This window comes from Varroa jacobsoni, unplaced genomic scaffold (genome assembly GCF_002532875.2).
Source record: "Varroa jacobsoni isolate VJ856 unplaced genomic scaffold, vjacob_1.0 contig00401, whole genome shotgun sequence".
Classification (NCBI taxonomy): Eukaryota; Metazoa; Arthropoda; class Arachnida; order Mesostigmata; family Varroidae; genus Varroa; species Varroa jacobsoni.
The window spans coordinates 41401-59841 of record NW_019214458.1 but is presented as its reverse complement, the minus strand read 5'-3'; the positions used below and the strand labels follow the sequence as shown (position 1 = coordinate 59841).

At 38.5% G+C, this 18441-nt stretch overlaps 1 long non-coding RNA gene across 1 annotated transcript; it reads right to left on the bottom strand.

The window, feature by feature from the left end:
- Nucleotides 1-2178: 2178 nt before the first annotated feature.
- Nucleotides 2179-7654, bottom strand: LOC147752028 (uncharacterized). Its single transcript, XR_015315215.1, has 3 exons — nucleotides 7320-7654; nucleotides 5877-6091; nucleotides 2179-2450 (listed from the first exon to the last, which is right to left on the bottom strand). It is a non-coding gene; the product is annotated as an uncharacterized LOC147752028 (long non-coding RNA).
- Nucleotides 7655-18441: the final 10787 nt, after the last annotated feature.

Sequence of the window (18441 nt, the reverse complement as noted above, 5' to 3'; positions counted from 1 at the left end):
AGTGCGATTTATTCAATTAACACGAGTTCGCTGGAGGTTTCGTGGTTCATTTACATGTAGCCTTTGTGATATTGAAACATTAGATACAATTAATTACACTAAAATTCAATTGTTTTTTTTTAGAAAATTATCGTAATATCATAAGCAGTATAATAATATCACAAAAACAACAGGCGCACAATTATAATTACAATATATAATAATATATGCTAGGTGGGTCATACGGGCATCTTGCCAATCCATTTTTACTCCATGCGGTCTATATTATTAATATTATTGTAATAAAAAAAATAATAACATTATTATTATTATAGTGACAAGCGTGCTAAAGTTCGTAGCAATACAAACGTTTTTTTGCGCCTGAAGCTACCGTTGTATGACGAGTACAAACTTATACAGCAAAGCATTTGAATTTACCCTGCTGATCTAGAAGCGTTCTTTCTTTGCCATTTGCTTTTGTTAGTAAACCTCTTTCTACTTGAACCAAGCTGGACCAAGTGCTGGCCATTGAACCTTCGTGTGAGAAAGCCAGGTCCGGGTGCAATCGTTATCAGCAGTGTAAAATACGCCTGTGGTTGGGAATTCCTAAGGCTCAAGCTAAACTCTTTTTAGAACCAGGATACTTGGCATAGATCTCGGGAAAGCGCCTGTGTTGGGCATCGCAGGTCTCTCCTATACGACACACGGTAGGAGACAGGTATACGTAGGCTGGAACAATTAAAGTATGAAGCCTGAAAAATAGAAGCTTTTTGTCCAAAACAAGAAAAAAATCTCCAGGCGAACTATTTGGGAAGCGGATGAAGAATTGTTTTGGTTATTGCGAAAAACATACATACTGCTTACGGTGAAAGGTGCTCACTGGCCATGAAACGCATATTTTTAGACATGGAAAAACTTGCTGGAAAAAATCTATGCTTTTCCGCAGCTCAGCTGTCACATTCAGCTGCTGAAGCAAAAGCACATGACGTTTAAGGAAAAAAAACAAACAGTTTTACTTATAAATATGAAAAATAGAAAATAAGTAGGGAATCTTTTATTGGAGAAAAACATACAAAATATATTTTTTCAATGTTGGGCCTGGCTAACTCCACTAGCCATTCATTTTTTTTCAAGGGTCCATTCAAAGGTTTCAAAGGTCTAGATGCCCTGAACTGTTGAGCAAATGATTCTGTTAAATTGCTCATAAGACAGTTATGCTTGGCTTCTGTAGCCCAAAGGGAATAGGTGTACAGGTGCTTGAACACAGGTGCTATGTGGATATGATATTGGAGCCCACAAAACGTATACGGTTAATTAAAACATTTTTCTTATAAAAAGTTGTTTTCTACATAGTGACCGAAACGACCCAGCACGTTATAACGCCTTTTTGAAATTAAGCATATTGCTAATATTCTATAGATATTTGCTATTTTAATCCGACATTGAATTTTTATCACTGCTGGTATCCTTTAGCCGGCTTACGCTTCACACATCGAACGAAATCTTTCAAAAAAAAATAAGAATTCAGCCTGGTACAGGCAATATTTTTGCACGGGGTGGGATTAATGCTATGGTTGCGCACTCAAAAAAAGACGTTGAAATACAGACAATTTGCTAGTCAGATTTCTACAGGGGTGGACGTCAATCGATATAGTCTTGCACATAAAAAAACAGCATACTGCCTGCGTACGGGGCAGCAGATCTAGCTAACTTACCGGAACGAAAAAATACGATCGAAGTGGCCAATTTTCTCAAAATCATATTAAAATTTCATTCAACAGAGGGCCACGAAGATCTGCGAGCAGGATTTGCATTAGGATGAAGCGGGTCGGTAACGTCTTTGAACGTGCATGGCTGCGTTGTTTAAGGAGTGGTCTGAATTTTTGTTGAAATTTCAGTAGAACTGCTAACAAATTCAAAACAGGTTCGTTGGATGGTATAGGTAAAAAAAACCAGGTTTATTAAAGGCATCTTTTTTAAGCAGAGAAAACTGGGAGATAGAAGCATTTCCCGCCTTCCTAGTCGGCGTTCACGTCGACGCTCAAACAGCCAGACTGTAGCAGTGGAAGACGACACTATTCGCCACTTGCGATGTTTAATACTATACACAAAATTGTCCTAATTTGTGATGAAAAGATACACAAATATTTTCGCTTGTTTTCTTCTGTTTTTGAATTCAGGCATGTAAACGATGTTCTTCGTATTACCTAGTGGCGATGCTGTAGGGTGACTCGTGAAACTCACTTAGATTACAGAGAACTTATTTCTTATTGTAAAACGCCTTACGACAGGCTTACATACGTAAATTAGGAAAATTTAGAACAGCGGTATTATTTCGTCTCTTGCCAGAGGTATTTATTAAACATGAGGTTTGCTTGCATTCTAACTGGCTTGGTGACACTGTCTGGGTGCACGCAACGGTATGCTTTACAATTGTTTCGTGCGTATGCAATAAACGCTTCAAGTTTCACCTATAAACGAAGAATAATTTGTAATTGGGAAAATTGTATCATGAACTAGTTGCATTTACTGCTTTGGGTTAATGTTTTTATTCAAGTCATTCAATTTAGGAAAATTACAAAAACGGCCCATGAACGGCTTTGTCTCGCGCATGTTTTGCCCTTGACGTAATATATACATAACAGTTACTTCATTGCCATTACTCCGCTCCACGTAAGCTCTTCAAGTTCATTTATCAATCGGTTTTAATATATATATAAGCATGCATTATTCATGAGTTATCATCAAAATACCAATAATGATACTGATAATTCGTTTTGCCGGGTAGTTTCCGTAGACCGAAATCTTTTGACACCGTCAATGAATTGACAATTTGCCCGCAAAGTACGTGAGTAGAATTGGTCAGCAGCTATTCTTTCAGCAATATACATGAATCAAATTGGCCTTTGGCCGGATACTAATAGATGACACGATCGACTAACCTACCAATTCGGCTCTTGGGTCGTCGTCGAAGCACAAGGATCGTTTTTTTTCCATTTTCTGTTCATTTATGTACGAGAGAGTCATTCTCTGGATGTTATTAGGCTTTAACTTTTTCTAACGACAAGTCTGGTAACCACCAATATACATACACGTAACAATATCTGTAGTGACATCACATTATTATTGTTATATATACTGTATTATTTTTTAAAATAAATTACCATTCTTTCTAGCAAAACTCATTCAACATTGGCCACGCTAATTTTCCTACTAGAAATTATTAGAAAATCGTTCACAAAACCACTAAAAAACAGCCCAAAATACATTTTCACTACATCGTCACAGAAGTGTGTAGCTACACAATCCCACCGAAACCTTCGTATTCGATACGGAAATATAAATACTACCTTCACTCGTGAGTCCGTCTACCGATAGCAGGAAAAAATTGCTACATAAAGCAATGTGTGCAAACCGCATTTAGAAAACTAAGACCAAATTATATTTCAATTTAATAAGGTTTCGATTGGGATTAAGAAATATCTTTCTAACTTAGGTCTTTATGTAAAAATTTTCATCCGTATGTGGCTCCATTGACACCGAAATATATTTTTACCTATAGGTAATTGTATTTCATTGAGCTTGTCTTATAAAAATAGGTAGAGTCAAACTATCGACTCGTGGCGAGAAAAAGCCGTCAAGAATATGGGACATTATATAGAACAAATGTTTTCGATCTTTTGATGTTTCCATTAGCAAATCTCTCAATAATATATAAATTTTCCGAAATTGTATTACCAAAATGCTTGCCACATAAACCACCTCAATTTTCCAATTTATACCTAGTAAAAGTTCCCGCGGGAACATATTGCAGTTTTGCTCAGCGCGTCGAAATCCATCGGTTAATAACAAAAATCCCCCCGCAGATCAAACACCATCTTAAGTTTTTACACTTTGAACGGCGTCTCCCGACTTGGAAGCTGAGACTTCAGTATAAAGTTTACATGTACAGCATTTTGAATTTTTTGAGAGCTTTTGATTGGCGCCAAGCGATACGCTTTCCAACTTAGACCTCTATGTAAATATTTCACCGACATTGTGCCGAAAGCTCAATAGCCTGTTATATTATATTTATCCTGTTTCCCCATTTCAATAAATCCCAACAGTCTAAGAAAAGCGTTCATCCAGTTGAAGAATATAGACCATATATATATCGCCTGTTTATGAAAGGAAAAAACTGCTCCTTAAAATAATGTATTGTCACACTTGAAGAAACGAACTTTTTCAATATTTGGCAGATTATAAACCGTTCAAGAAAAAAATTACAAAAACACTACAATTAAGTCGCAAAAAAAGATTTTACGGCCATTTTGTAAAATTCAAACTTGTTAACATTAATTTTCTATCACTTCTCAACGGCTACCGAAGAAATCACAAAAATGACCAATTTGCTCAAATCAACTTACATACTATCAAATGAAAAAGAGCTCTTTTCGGGCACGAAATATCCGGTTAGTTCCATCTTAGTCCGTCCAAAGACCTACCCAAAAGAAAACGCTAGTGACCTATAAAAAATCCCAATCGATGGTCATTCTGCGTGAGACGAAGCCGAGATATTTAATAGTATATATATATATATACATTTGAGCACCATCCGCGGACTTCATTGTGCATCTAGATTTACTTTATTTTATCTATGTAAAAATAAAAGTTAGTCATAAAAGCTTTATAATGAAGGTAATACCTATACAGCTTCTTTCATATTCTAAATATTATAGTATAATAATTAGATAGAATAGAGAACTAGGTGGGTCTCGCCCGCACCGTAAAATACCGCGCAGTACACGTATAGTACATGGATTGATCTAGCCGGGCAAGTGTATTTGTTCACGATTTAATGAAGTTGAATGGTTGATAGTAACGATTTTAACGAGTCTGCCCCACGTTACAGCATGTGGCAACAGTTACCCCACTATACTTATCCTGCCTGCGTAATCCGTTGCCGTACGCCAGCTGCTTTATCGGCCTGTTGGTAATATGAATAGATTTAATTTGTAACCTACCAAAATAAAATCTATAGTTAAATCAAACAAATCGCATCATTCTTAAACTTTCCAATACGACTGCAACAGTTGTTTCGCCATAGTGGTTGTTCTGGACGTGTCTCCTTCATTCATTGAAATATTTAGCCAGTCGTACTGCCGCTCTGCGATTATGCTATCAGTCTGCTCCAATATTCTATTCATGTCATAACCATTCTAACAGGAAGGAGAGCTCGATAGACTTCCGGCCTGTCGGTAGATGTCCTATCGTAGCCCTTGCAGGACCATCCACCATGAATTCCGTCAGCCTCCGGTTGGAATATCCTATTGTGTTACTCAGCTCTAGCAGTGAGCAGTTTTCTATAGAAGTTGCTCAGTGACCTTGCCAATTTCTTCCAAACATTTCGTTTACACATACACTTTTAGTGCTTGAGGAAATAAGCTTCAGAAAAGCATACAAATTTTACACAACTTATATATGTGAAATAAACGAAGTTTCATATCGTAATTTACACAAAGCGTAGATTCCATTTGCGTCAAATGTAACTAATTTGGTCTATAGAATATATTAAATAGGTTGGCGTAACTATCATTTTTAGAGCAAAATGCATTCATTCTGCAATTAAGTAAATTATGTTAATTGAAAGCGACACAATAAAGGCTTTTACATCTCCTGAGAATCGTATTAGAGTTACTAATGAAAAAAAGATGTCCGGCTGCAATTTTGTTTTCGTTGGTCGACTTTCGTTTCCACTAGCTAAGCAAGCTGATCATTACAATATATTGATTAACGAATTGCACTAAGAAATGTACTTCAATCACTGCTAACAGACCACAAGTCCGTGTACCAAATATGGCTCAACTGCCTTCATTTGTTCAACGTAAACTTCGTAGATCAACAGATATTCTACATACCGCTCCACCAATAAGCGTTCGGTTGCCGTCCAGATTCATAGAGACGGAGGTTTTCATCAATATAGACTGTCGACGTTTGCCCCGTTAAGCCATAGCTGCGTAAGCCTATTTCTGTCCTCCGCTCAGTAACAGTATTGGTAAACAAAGCGTAAACGCCCGCTATGTCGAAAAAGGAAGTGCCTTATCATTTATTGTACGTTACCTTCCAGTGCTATCTGGAAAATCGTGAGACACCATTTTTCGGATGTTACAATATAACTTGAACGCCGATAACAGATATAGAGTGTAACTAGGAAGATCTGATTGGGTAAATAGATAAAATAACAGTACAAATACTGTTTTATCATTAAATTATATAGAGTTTGACGTGGAAGATGGCGGACAAAATTCCGCCATTTCTGAAACAAACTTTTTCGAATGAATACTGACTGACAATCATTTAAACATTTCGGGATAATATTCACGACTGAGCTCATGTATACAAAACGTGAAGCTAAATATAGGTCCTATACAGATATAATAATTTTTTGATTGTACGAAATTAGCTGACGAAATGAATTATGCATGACAGCATTAGTTAAACAATCCTGAACCTTTCCCCACGTAATTTAATTTAAATTACGTGATGAATACAATAAATCCATAGGCCTAATACGACTAGGTAAAGCGACAATTTTTTGCAATTTATGGTTCAGGATTGTTTAACTAAAGCTGTCATATAATATATATATATATATTTTTTTTTTCTTTTTCTCCTTTTCTCACGGTGCTTTTCCAAGGACATATGCAATATTTCGAAACTATCACAATTGACACAGTGAATTTACAAGTAGCGCTTATAAGTTAACAACTGATACACAATTTTGTTCGATTCTGAATTCCTCTTCGTCTCCGCAATACGCTCAAAACCATATGATAACTCCAATTATCTAAAAGGGTCAAAACGCGGCCTTGCAAAACTATTAGTACTTCGTAAGTTCCTTTGAGTAAGGATTTTACTTATGACTGACTTTCAGGTCTCATTGCGCACACGCCGACTTCGACTCATTCCATGTCAAAGGGCCTAAGGCAAATTGAATAGACTCTAACATCAATGAAATACAATGTCGAGATTCACTGAACTTCGCACAAGATATGTACACTAATAGTATTTGAAAAGAACTCAAAAGCACCGAGGTCCTATGTTTCTGCAACGTAAAAGAAGTTGATGTTCTCGACTTCAGCTAAAGTGTATATGGGCCAGTTTGCACATAGCGTTTTATATGTACAGGTAATAATAAATAATTACTGCCATTAATAATTAACAATCACTTGTAACTAATAGCTGAAGCGAACAGAGCAAGAGTTTGCTCGGAAGGTAGTTTTTCAGTCAACAGCTACTCTGGCACTAAACAGCGCGATGGTCTTGGTTACATTATCGGAAGGATGTATTAATGCCTTTACATTCATGCGACACATCCGGTCGCGAGGCCGCCTGAACACATATATGCATGTACGCGACGTTATTGGTGATGCTACCAGCATTTCTATGGTGACATTGATAGATACGACTGGGACCAGAGTTTGTAGTCTTTGAATTCATACTCTGCTAGCTAGAGGGCAGACGGGCCTTCAAGCTGCTACAATCCGTTGCTTAATTTCGAAAAAATTCGAAATTATTGTTCTTCCTAGCTTACGTTCAATGCATGTTTAAGGAGTATAGGACGCGAGCTTTGCTTTATTAGCAGTATATCGTTAGTAGATTGCAATCATTTAAGTCCGTGCTGAAAAATTGAGTTTTGTACAAATGTTGTACTTGTGATCTTTATCAATAAAGTCGCATCCTTTTTTTATGAATTAAAATGTCTAATACTGTACTTAATAGGTAATGTAATTGACTATCCGCTTGACTGAGCAGTACTTTATTCGAAATGCTCATGTATCTTTTAGCACTTTTTATGTTTTTTTGTTTTCATTTTGTTTACAAGTGATTTTGGCATAGCGCGTCTTTTCTAAACGATTGTGTTACCGACGCCAACAACAGGTTCTAGTAGTATTGATGATTAGAAGGCCCGTTTTAGTACGTGACCCCTTGAATCGTCACGATCGGTAGCGAAGATCATCATGAAACTTGCAACAAACCCGGGCTTTGAAAAGACCTTAGCAATTACACAGTGGAACTGTAAGGGGTTTACAACTTCGGCGCTCTTTTCTCGGAGGCCGTGTGCATTGCAGATCTTTTCATGCTAACGGAAACTTGGATAATTAGCCTCTTTAACTTACCGTGTTTTTATTCTGTGCACTACTCTGCACTGAAAAGCAACGGGCCAGGTCACCTCAGTGGACGCATCTCCATTTTCTACAATTATAAAATAAACGACATTACCCTGTGCACGGTAAGAATAATGTCATTGTCTTACATTGCCAAGGGCAAGGTCTCGTAGTGGCCTACGCTTGGTGACTCAAAGTCAGCGTGCTTATTGGTGGGGAAACTCAGTGGACCGAAAATGCTGTCTTATTGTTCTGCCTCTCCTCTGGTCATTACCGGCGACTTCTACGCCCATCTCGACTAGCCGAACTTGAGCCGCACTACAGCTCATTTAAGACACAATCGCAAATCGTGGTTGGTGGGTAATAAATTTCATCTCAATACTGACTCTTCTAGGACATGTAGGAGGTTCGGCTACCGATACATTTGCGACGAGTCTAATTGAGTATAGGGTAACGTTTGAAAGCGAGGACCTCAGGAGAGGCAAGCATGCACCCTTACATACAGCCGGCGATAGAGCTCACTGATCAAGTTACACCTGCATGGACTGTCAAGCGCCTAACTTCGTTACGACATTTAGATGTGGAGCAGTTTCTGAAATCCGCCCGCGAAATTCTCCTCGAAGCATCTGGTTGAAAGTCTCGAGTCTACACAGCGTATCGTCTTTCCAAAAACACAGGCCGTAGTTGAACTAAACTCGCAGCTTTGCCTGGAGGGCCTAAATGGCCTTCAGGCTTATGGCCAAAGTACAGACCCGAGACGTATGCGTCACATAGGTAATAATGTCCTAAACGTCTAGAGACCCCATCGATGCAGAGTGTTAACCATAGTAGCGGTTAACACACCGCAGTAGCTCTGCAGGTTGTCTGAATAGCTCGTTGGCCCATATAAATCACTTCTCGAAGATGTTGGTGTCAAGTATGCGATACTACGTGTGATACCCTTTGTCGCCGCAGCGCGAACCTCAATATAACACGATATCCCTCAATAAAACCTTACAGTGCAAAAAAAATTTTCCAAGACTAAGCAACAAGAAAGCCACCGAATAGGGTTTGCAACGAGCACCTTAAATGCGATGTCGTTTTGACACTGTAGTGGATAGTATTATTAAATAAATATTTGCAGACTGATAAACGCCTAGCCCAGTGGAAAAAACGGTTCGCTGTTAGTGACACCTAAAGGTAAGGGCGATCCAACCGCGCAGCGATCATAGCGGGGTATATAGCGAAGAATTGTTTGCTACAAGCCGCTATCCGACTTGCTGACTAAGAGACGAAAGACTTAGTTGAAAAGTAGACCCGTCATCCCAACGAAGCAACATGGCTTTTGGAGAGAACGCTCCACAGAAGCGGCGTGCAGGATCCTGATATCCAACATCGAGAGCGCGCTGGCCACACCTACATGCGGTGATTGTGTATTTCAAAGTAGCCTTCTAATCAAAAAAGTTAAGTTCAGACTGGCTCGACAGACAGACCCTTACTCTTCATCCTTCTGAAAGGCCTTCCTGCTCAATACGAAGGCCGATGTCATCTTTCATGCAGACGATTTAGTTTTATACTGGCCGGATAAATTCCAAGTGCAACAAGCTCTAGCCCGGCTCCATGGGGCAGTGATATGTTTGGGACTGATCGTATGTTCAACTGAAAGGAAGGCGATGGAGTTTTAAAGGGAAACAGGACAGCAGTCACTGATCGTGGCCAGGTCACCTCTTGTACAGGTTAACTGGGGTTGCTCTCCTTTGCAAATGGCAAAAGTTAAACTGTGCACGTAGCCGAAAGATCCGAGAAGGCAGTGCTGACTTCATGGGCGACCAGTCGCCTCATCGGTTGTCTCTCGTAATCGCGTTGACCCTATTCGACCTTTAGGTATTCCCGACTGCAACGTATGATACACGTGTCACTTGGGAAGACCTTACTGTGCCAAACCTCGAACAACAAGGTCGCGTTAAAGTATCCTGCCTCAAAAGAGTATTAGGACCATACATAGTGAGTCAAAATCGTCTTGCGTAGCTCCTGGCCGGTTCGCTACGCATTGCCTTTAGCTCCCAGCGACAGAAATCTTTAAAACCAACTTTAAAAGCTGAGAGCGTAAGTTCGCGAAGATCGATGGGGATTTCTTTGCTTCGAGTATGATAAGAAACAATAGATGAAAAGAGGCGAATCTGCTGAACAGGCATGTCGTCACTTGTCGTGCATTGCATGGGCTCCACGACAGACCATACAAAAAAAATCTGATTTCCATGACAATGCATGCAGATACTCTAAATACGGTGAAAACTGTGTTATATGTTGCACTCCTGGTACGATCTTTAGGACATCTGGCAAATCTCTTCAATTAGTTTTATAGACTCGATAAGATTCGTGTAACCCGTATGCCACTATGACTAAATGGTTCCATACACTTACTTTATATATGAGGTTTTTTATTGTTATCATCCAAGGTGAATAAATGATTAATTTGTTATCAGCGTTAGACTTTTGATCAAAAACATGACGTACTTTAAAATAGGCCTAATTACTTAGTTTTCTCTTTCTAAAAATGTTCAAAAAACGTTTAGACCGATCTTCAATTTAAAAAATTAGCTCACCTCGTTACAGCATTTCGGTTCAGCTTCTAATTTAAAAACTTCTATTATATCTAGCTCAAAATTACGCGGCGTTTCAGAAAACGAGTCCTTAGTTCAGTTATGCTTGAACGACAGTAGGCCTCTCTTAGCACTGTGTCTTTATTTGGCCAAATAGAGGTAAATAATTAATAAAAAAAAAGTTTGTTTAATTTTCCAAAAAAACGTAATTAGCGTACCTTCAACAGCACAATATAGACCAAGTTAGGCATGCCGCTTGGAGATTATATACTTTTTCACACTTGTTAAAAGTTATTGTAGATTGTTTAAGATAAACATGACTGAATATTAACGTTTTAACTCTTCGCGTATGTGTTTCTATGCAAAGTCAGTACAAGCCTTGTAACATAAACATTTACTGTAGTCTTCGACCTACAATACTAACATGGTACCCGTGTTCTGTCTCCCTAAAGAGCGTATAATGAGCTGACGCTTCTCATCTTTATTCGATCTAAAGCACTATTATCTATCAATGTAGCAGTCGTATGGAGGTCATCGCAGCCGATATCTGTCCTAAATTTGATGTTGTTTCAAAGATGCCCCTTTTCATTTCGCCTTATCAAAAAATGTAAGTGGACATTTTTGTGCAATATTTCCGGAGTATATAACCACCATATTGATTCTTGAGATTGCTTTTTTGTCGGTGAATTTACAGACTTGCCACATAAATGTAGTGTCCCCATAAACTGGTGTAAGACATTCAGTTTTTTAGAAAAAGTAGAGTTAGAACTGATGACGCTTTTCATCTATTTGAGTAAACAAAGTGACCTATTAGGACAATTTGAACGAAGCTTTACGTACTCCATGATCCTCTAATTTAACTTGAGACATCGCCACTGCCATTACGGCCATCGTTTCCCTAGTCGTTGTAAATCGTTCTGTTTTGCCAATCTTACACTTTGTCACTCCAAAGCGTCCTTTGACTCACTGCCTGCTGGACAATTTGAATAAATGTTTCTACTGTACCGGTCATACCTCAATTTACGCCCTTTTGGGCACGGCCAGATGTTTTACGAGGCAATACTTTTGTCTAAGAGATGTTTTTCTAGGTTGTAGATCTGGATTTTCTTTCTAAGCAAATCCAAGCCAAGTCGATTCATTTACAAAAGGGCTATTTTCAGGTCCGGCGATGTTTTTGCAACGTCTATATGCTTACAACAAGAACGACGACCATGGGTCGTTTTAAGGTCTATTATAGCCTAAGATGTGTTGAACAGATAGTGTGAACTAATAAAGCTCACCACTTATGGGTATCTGTATCAAATCACATATATCTAGATACAAGAAACAGTTAAATCTAGCGGGAACTACATTGTAGCATTACTTGATGTTGTATCTATTTCACTGAATCCAGCATCAAGTAATACACCTATATGGAATCACATTCACTGGGATGGCTGTTAATGTTTATCTCAAACACGTAAGCTTATTAGTCAATTGATGAGTCTTCATATATGGGCCTTATTTTGTTTGATGAATGATTAGAGTAAAAGATGCATAGTTCGAACGACCATGTTGGCTCAGTGTCCAAACCCGGTTTTAACAGTAGACAAATAATAATCGTATATATTGACATGCCGTATGTCTGTAGACACGTACTTGCGGATACAATTGTATTGAATTAGGTAATTTTTTTTTGCTTAATGTCATGAAGCTAAAAATCAATCCATGGGGGAGCGATGCGCGAACTCAATAAACGAAATATTTTTCCCATTGGAGCCATATAATGCCAATATTACCGCCAAAAAGTTGAGATTTATCAACAATGTGTTTTGGCAGGTAAGACGTTATTGATTGTGAGAGCAATAGCACTTTGATTAAGTGAGTGATAATGAAGAGCTGCTCCTTTTTCAGGTGTGCCACTTGAACAAATATATAGCTAACAAGTCATTTATTATAGGTATGATTGTCCGCTTCTAATGAAAATGTCGTGACAAGCTCTGTGTCGGTGCTTAGGAACATCTCCGTAACGTTAAGCCTTTGCTGTTTCCTTTGGTACCGTCCAAGCTCCAGTAGAACAAAACAAATATTGATCCAAACTTCACTTGTAAAAGCTAACAACGTAACACTTTTTTAGCAAAGTTAATATCTTACCGACAAACAACCGGTTTTCTCAACTACTCATTTATACTATGATCAATGTTAGAAATAGAGACCAATATTCATAATACCTGCTTGCTACTGACGACAAAGAGGAATGCACACGTTTGGAGCTATCGGGTGACCCCGCCCGGTGAAAACTGTTTTCGTCTATTAAGGGGACGTCAGAAAAGTTACAAACAAAAACTTGCTAGGTCATACAACCGAAGTGGTTAAACGACGGATCTTTTTAAGCTGATCGAACGGTTACCAATTTCCGTGCTCACATAAGCACGTAAAGCAGCACCCAACTGTGCTTTACGTGCTTTGAACTCTATCTGACAAATCCGATCGGGTCAGATTGTTCGACACTATACGATACCTTTAAAAACGTTTGGTATTCTTGACCTTACCCGAGTATCTGTAGCTATAATAGAAGATTTTCACGCAATCTCATTTTACAGCTGAAAAGCTAAGAATGATTATACAGGCAATTCTCACTACAACACATATCCTCAATGAGCTGTCGTATTTTCCACGTAATTCTGTATTTATCAAAATGATTCACTTTTTGCAAAAAAATTGCACTTTTAAGCATGAAATAAATGCCTCGTTTACTAAGCGTTAGTGCCTCCTTCGTGATTAATCTCGAGTCTCGAAATGTCTTGTAGCTGCAAGATACTCGGTGATATGCAGCAATCCCGATTGTTCGATCCTGTAATGCACGTAAATAGCTACTCGATAATCAGTGGCCTAAAAAAAGCGATTCCGTACAAATCTAGCCTTAAGTTTTCTTAATCTTTTCTTGCCTTTTTCTCATTGCCACCAGACACTGCCCTTACCCCTTACCATCTTATATGCACCTATAGAGTTACCGTTTTGCGTGCACGTCGCATCTTATCTAAAACTAATCGATTATTTACACGACCAACCTTCTCTACGTGATCTGTATCATGCTGTCAATATTGCCAACGACAGTAGAATCAAGCAGAGGTAACGTCAGTACTCAGCAACATATCCATAATGGACCGCAGCAAAAACGACGTCATGATAAAGCACAAGCCAATTTTTAGTTTCCTAATTGGAGTTGTCTTCTCATCGTATCTAGACGCCAATATTCAGTTTAACCGTTGTCGCTGTCCGCGTACGGATTTCGCGAAGTTGTATCTGTTGATGTTCTTACTCACTTGAGAAAATGGAAAATACCATGATTGGATGGTTTGTTTGTTACGGTGATGATACGGTTTGTTAAACACGATGTGCAACTTTATATCGAGTGAGGAAAACATTTCGACGGCTAAACATCCATAAAGTTTGATATCCATATAATGCATGCTAGAAGAAGACTCAAGACACCCCCCCCCTTCGCCCTAACTAAACATAAGCGTACCACTCTGGTGGGAAACCTGATCATTGTCAACTGTTGGACGAGTTTCAATCAAAAAAATAACTTCAATTTTTACCCACAAAAATCCTACTTTTGAGTACGACAAATCTTTAACTCGTGGGTCCGTTTTCTACAAAACATACACTCACGATATGAAGGAAAACAGGAAAAGCAATAAGAAGGTTAAACGTAAATAATGCAGAAAGACGTTCAAGACAGAAGCCGTATTGACTCAACACACTTACTTGGTGTTATTTACGTAAAGTCAATGCCTTAATGTCTGATTGCTCCTTCGGGGCGAGAATTAGCCGTCGTCTTAAGACGTCTTTAATCAGAAAAGAGCTTTACGATAGAGCGGATGAAAGTGTTCCCAATATAGCTTTTAGGCGTAGAGGGATTACCATGCGCCAGTTGGTCATGGCACCCCGATGCGTAATACTCAATATATAGTGTTTTTAATAAAATTTGCTGCTTTTTTTTTAATGCGGCTAGTGGTATACCATGTCTAAGGCAAAAAAACAATCTATCTGCTTCATAGCAAATATCATTGAATCATGTTTATTTGTACTGTTTTATAAAAGCTTTTGTCATTACACTTTTTTCGTAGTCAAGATCGAAATCATCGGGCAAATAACCAAATTCTAAAATGACGCATCCAGCGTATCAGTAAGCTAATAATTTGTTGTAATAAAACTGTTTATGGGGTCACTCTTTCACCTTTAGCCCAGTTAGAAAAAGGGCTGAATACAACATTACAATGTTTCTCTAATCTGTATTAAATTGTTAATTGGCAAATAAACAAACTTACATATAAGTAGGGTTGTCTTTATCTAGGTATAGAATTTGCTTGCTGCAGAAGTTCGTATCGTACGAACCTACAATATCAAAACCTGTAAACATCGTGCAGTTCGATGATTGTAAACATAAAGTTAGATAAACGATGGCTACTAGCACAAGGTAATCGCGCTTGATGAGATACTGGTCAATGTGCAAGCTGGACTTTGGTTCATCCATCAGTCAATGAGTTACTAGACATGGATTTTCTTTTATATTTTATCGCATTATATTTTGCTATTGTAAAATGTTCATAGTTTCGGTAACTTTGCTCATTCTAGGCCGGTCCGGCCGGCTGACCTGATGATCAATAAATTTTCGTGCATAATCCTTCGCATCGTCCTGAGCAAAAATTATCTCGGGGATCACGCTAACGAAAGTTTTTGCTAGCAACATCTGAACCGCATACTGGGTTACGTCGTATCGATTCGTCCGCCCGCTACCTTCACAGTAATCTACTGGTATTCTTTTGCGTCCGCCTTTGGTTGGATGGTAAAACACTTTGTCTTTGTGCCTGTTCTTAAACTCACCATGTATTACTGTCTGCAACAAATTTTCAACAGACTGGGGCTCCCTTCGAACATGGTAAGTGGTTACAATTGCTAGAAAAAAAGACAAAGCGATCACAATATCATCTTGAGTGTTCCATTTTCGTCTGTCAAATTACTAACAACTAGAAAGTAAGGAACTTGACGAAGATATTTCCCCAGGCCTTTGTGTTGTCTGGCATCGAACTCACTCGGCGGCATCGAACTCGCCGGCATCGTTTCTCACTGTGATTTACTTTTTGCAAAATACGCCCAGTAGAAGGTATATTGTATTACGGCACTTCGGCATGAGCTAACTTGTAAGCCGCAGTCGGCTGTAGTCATTGAGAGGTTATTTCCTGTAATTTACATGTATTTAGCTAAGACGTTTATTCAAGCACTCGACCGTCGCCTTTTCCATTTAAGAAAGTATATATATATATATATATATAAATAGCTGGGTTTTCAACGAATGTCTAGTTCAAGTGTAAGACAAATAGTTCCGATAATAAAATTAAACATGACAAACTTTGGTTCATCTACGGGACATGTTGGAAAAGTTAAAGCGAAACGGACGTACAAAAGTGTAAGATCCATCATAGTCAACTATTGCTCCGGTGATCTCGCGAAGAGGGTAAAAACGTTACATTACAGCTATAGGATTCACTACTCGCTAACAGAAGCAAACTTTGTATTAATTCTTCATCACATTGCAGAATGGATATGTCTTTAGACAAATCAAAGTTCGTTTATAAGATATTATAGTATATGGCCTCGTAAGTGAATAATTATTTTTTTTTAACGATATTAGGGTAGGTAAAGCGCGTATTACTAACTAACGGAGAAATACGAGTGGATCGGTTAAAAAAAGGTGTAGAATTATAGTAAGCTCCTATACACCTGAGGCAAAACATGCATCCAGCACGTCGATGCTAGCACGGGCCTGTGTTAACGCAAATCTATAGTAACGCCTTTTTTGAATGGGCCAGAGCTTTGTGTATATCTAACGTAAAAATACTGCCTTAAAGTGCAACCATATTCCGTTACATTCGATTCATTACCGACATTCCCGTACACTAGCATATACCTGATCAATGCTTCAGCCGAACCGTTGAATTAGTGAATTGTTGTAACATAAAATGTTGCTATAGTATATGATTTCTATTGAAATCGCAACTTCCCTTAACTTTTCATAGAAGGTCACGACTTGATGACCTCAGGATTGCAGATTTACACACCTGTATGTCGTGTGCTGACGTCACAAATCTATTACCGAATATGTGCCTTAGCGATTATTAATCTACATAATAATCTACGTATTAACTTAAAGGCAACTTGCCAAGGACTCCAAATGATTCCTTGTAAGTAACTTTAATGCTGTAGAGCCTAAACTTGAAAATAGGGAAGAGTAACAACAGGGCACCACTATACACGAATTCTGCATTTTTGTTTCCGATTGGGTCTCATTTTGTCAACAGGCAGTCGTCTCCTTTATAGATGACGGAGCGCAGGATATTCGTGCCCAAAATGGGCTTTGTTTGTAAGCCTTAACCCATATCCTATCACTGAAGTACCCATTTGTTTAGGGCAGTTGCTTTTTTAATTAAGCAAAAACGCATACACAAATGAGGTCTGTGTTTTAGGTCCTAGGCTGTTTTTGTGTGTATTTGTATGATTTTGATGTAACGACAGTCGCGTTCTATCCGAACGCGAAATTATCGATTGGCCTGTGTTGCAAAAGTCTAAACGCTAGTATAGATAACGCAAAATGCACCCATATTAACATCAGAGATGATCTGAAGATGTATATAATACCGTCCTAGATAATAGTATCACACCTACGCCTTCAACGAAATTTTCTAGTTCGTCGCATATAATAGATGCTCCATGGCCACATAGAAGCCAACTAATAGCGTTGGAGTTTAAGCCTTCCAGCTGGCAACTTCTCTTCTTAGAGAAGTCAAAACGACTTGCATAGAGGAACCTAGACATTTTGGTGTTGTAATTAATGTTGCTGATTACGCCTATGCTATACCAAACAGGGGACATTCAATAATAGGAATCTAGTATGTACAGAAAAAAATCGTGTAACGTAGTTGCGGAATTGCGGTTACGTACAGAGGGCCATGACATTTAGTTGATCGTTTTATTAAACACTTGAGCTGTTTTTATTCGGTAAAACATCCGATTTCGGAGTGAAAGATAAAATCTGGGTTGTTAACGTATTCTTTTATGAACGGGTCATAAATGCTATAATGTTATTTTGCAAAAAGGATATTCTCATCTCAGCAAACACGGTCACCTATTTTCCAGCTGAGCGTGGCGACGAGTTCGCTGACCAGCCGACTCCGAAGTGGTTTATTTGCGGGTCTCCAGCCTCCATTGAATGTCGGATCGTTTATTAGAGGGGTATTTTTTGGATCTGTCTAAGCTGATAACAACTTGTAATGGTAGTATCAAGCAGCTACTAGCCTGGCTCGTCGTCTGGCTAACCTGGCTTTTACAGAACATTTGAGGAGACAAATTTGAAGAATCTATTTGACGCAAATTGTATCAATGGAGTTTTTTTTTTCACGTACCTATATAAAGCTAGTCAAGTCCTTCCTTAAACTCCAAGTATATTATAATTACCCTTTCTGACCGAAACGCATCGTTGCGTAAATATGTGCCCACGTTAATTATAGTACTTTTTAGTGCAATCTTCAATTCATTTACGATAACTGTACTATATGGCGTGCGTTAAATGTACCAATCGTGTAACCTATAGCATATCTATATTTTAGTTTTCATAGTTAATTTGTAATACTTCCAGTCACTGCCGATAACCAGATTCGTTAGAGTTCCGATGTAACAAAATGTCCGGTTTT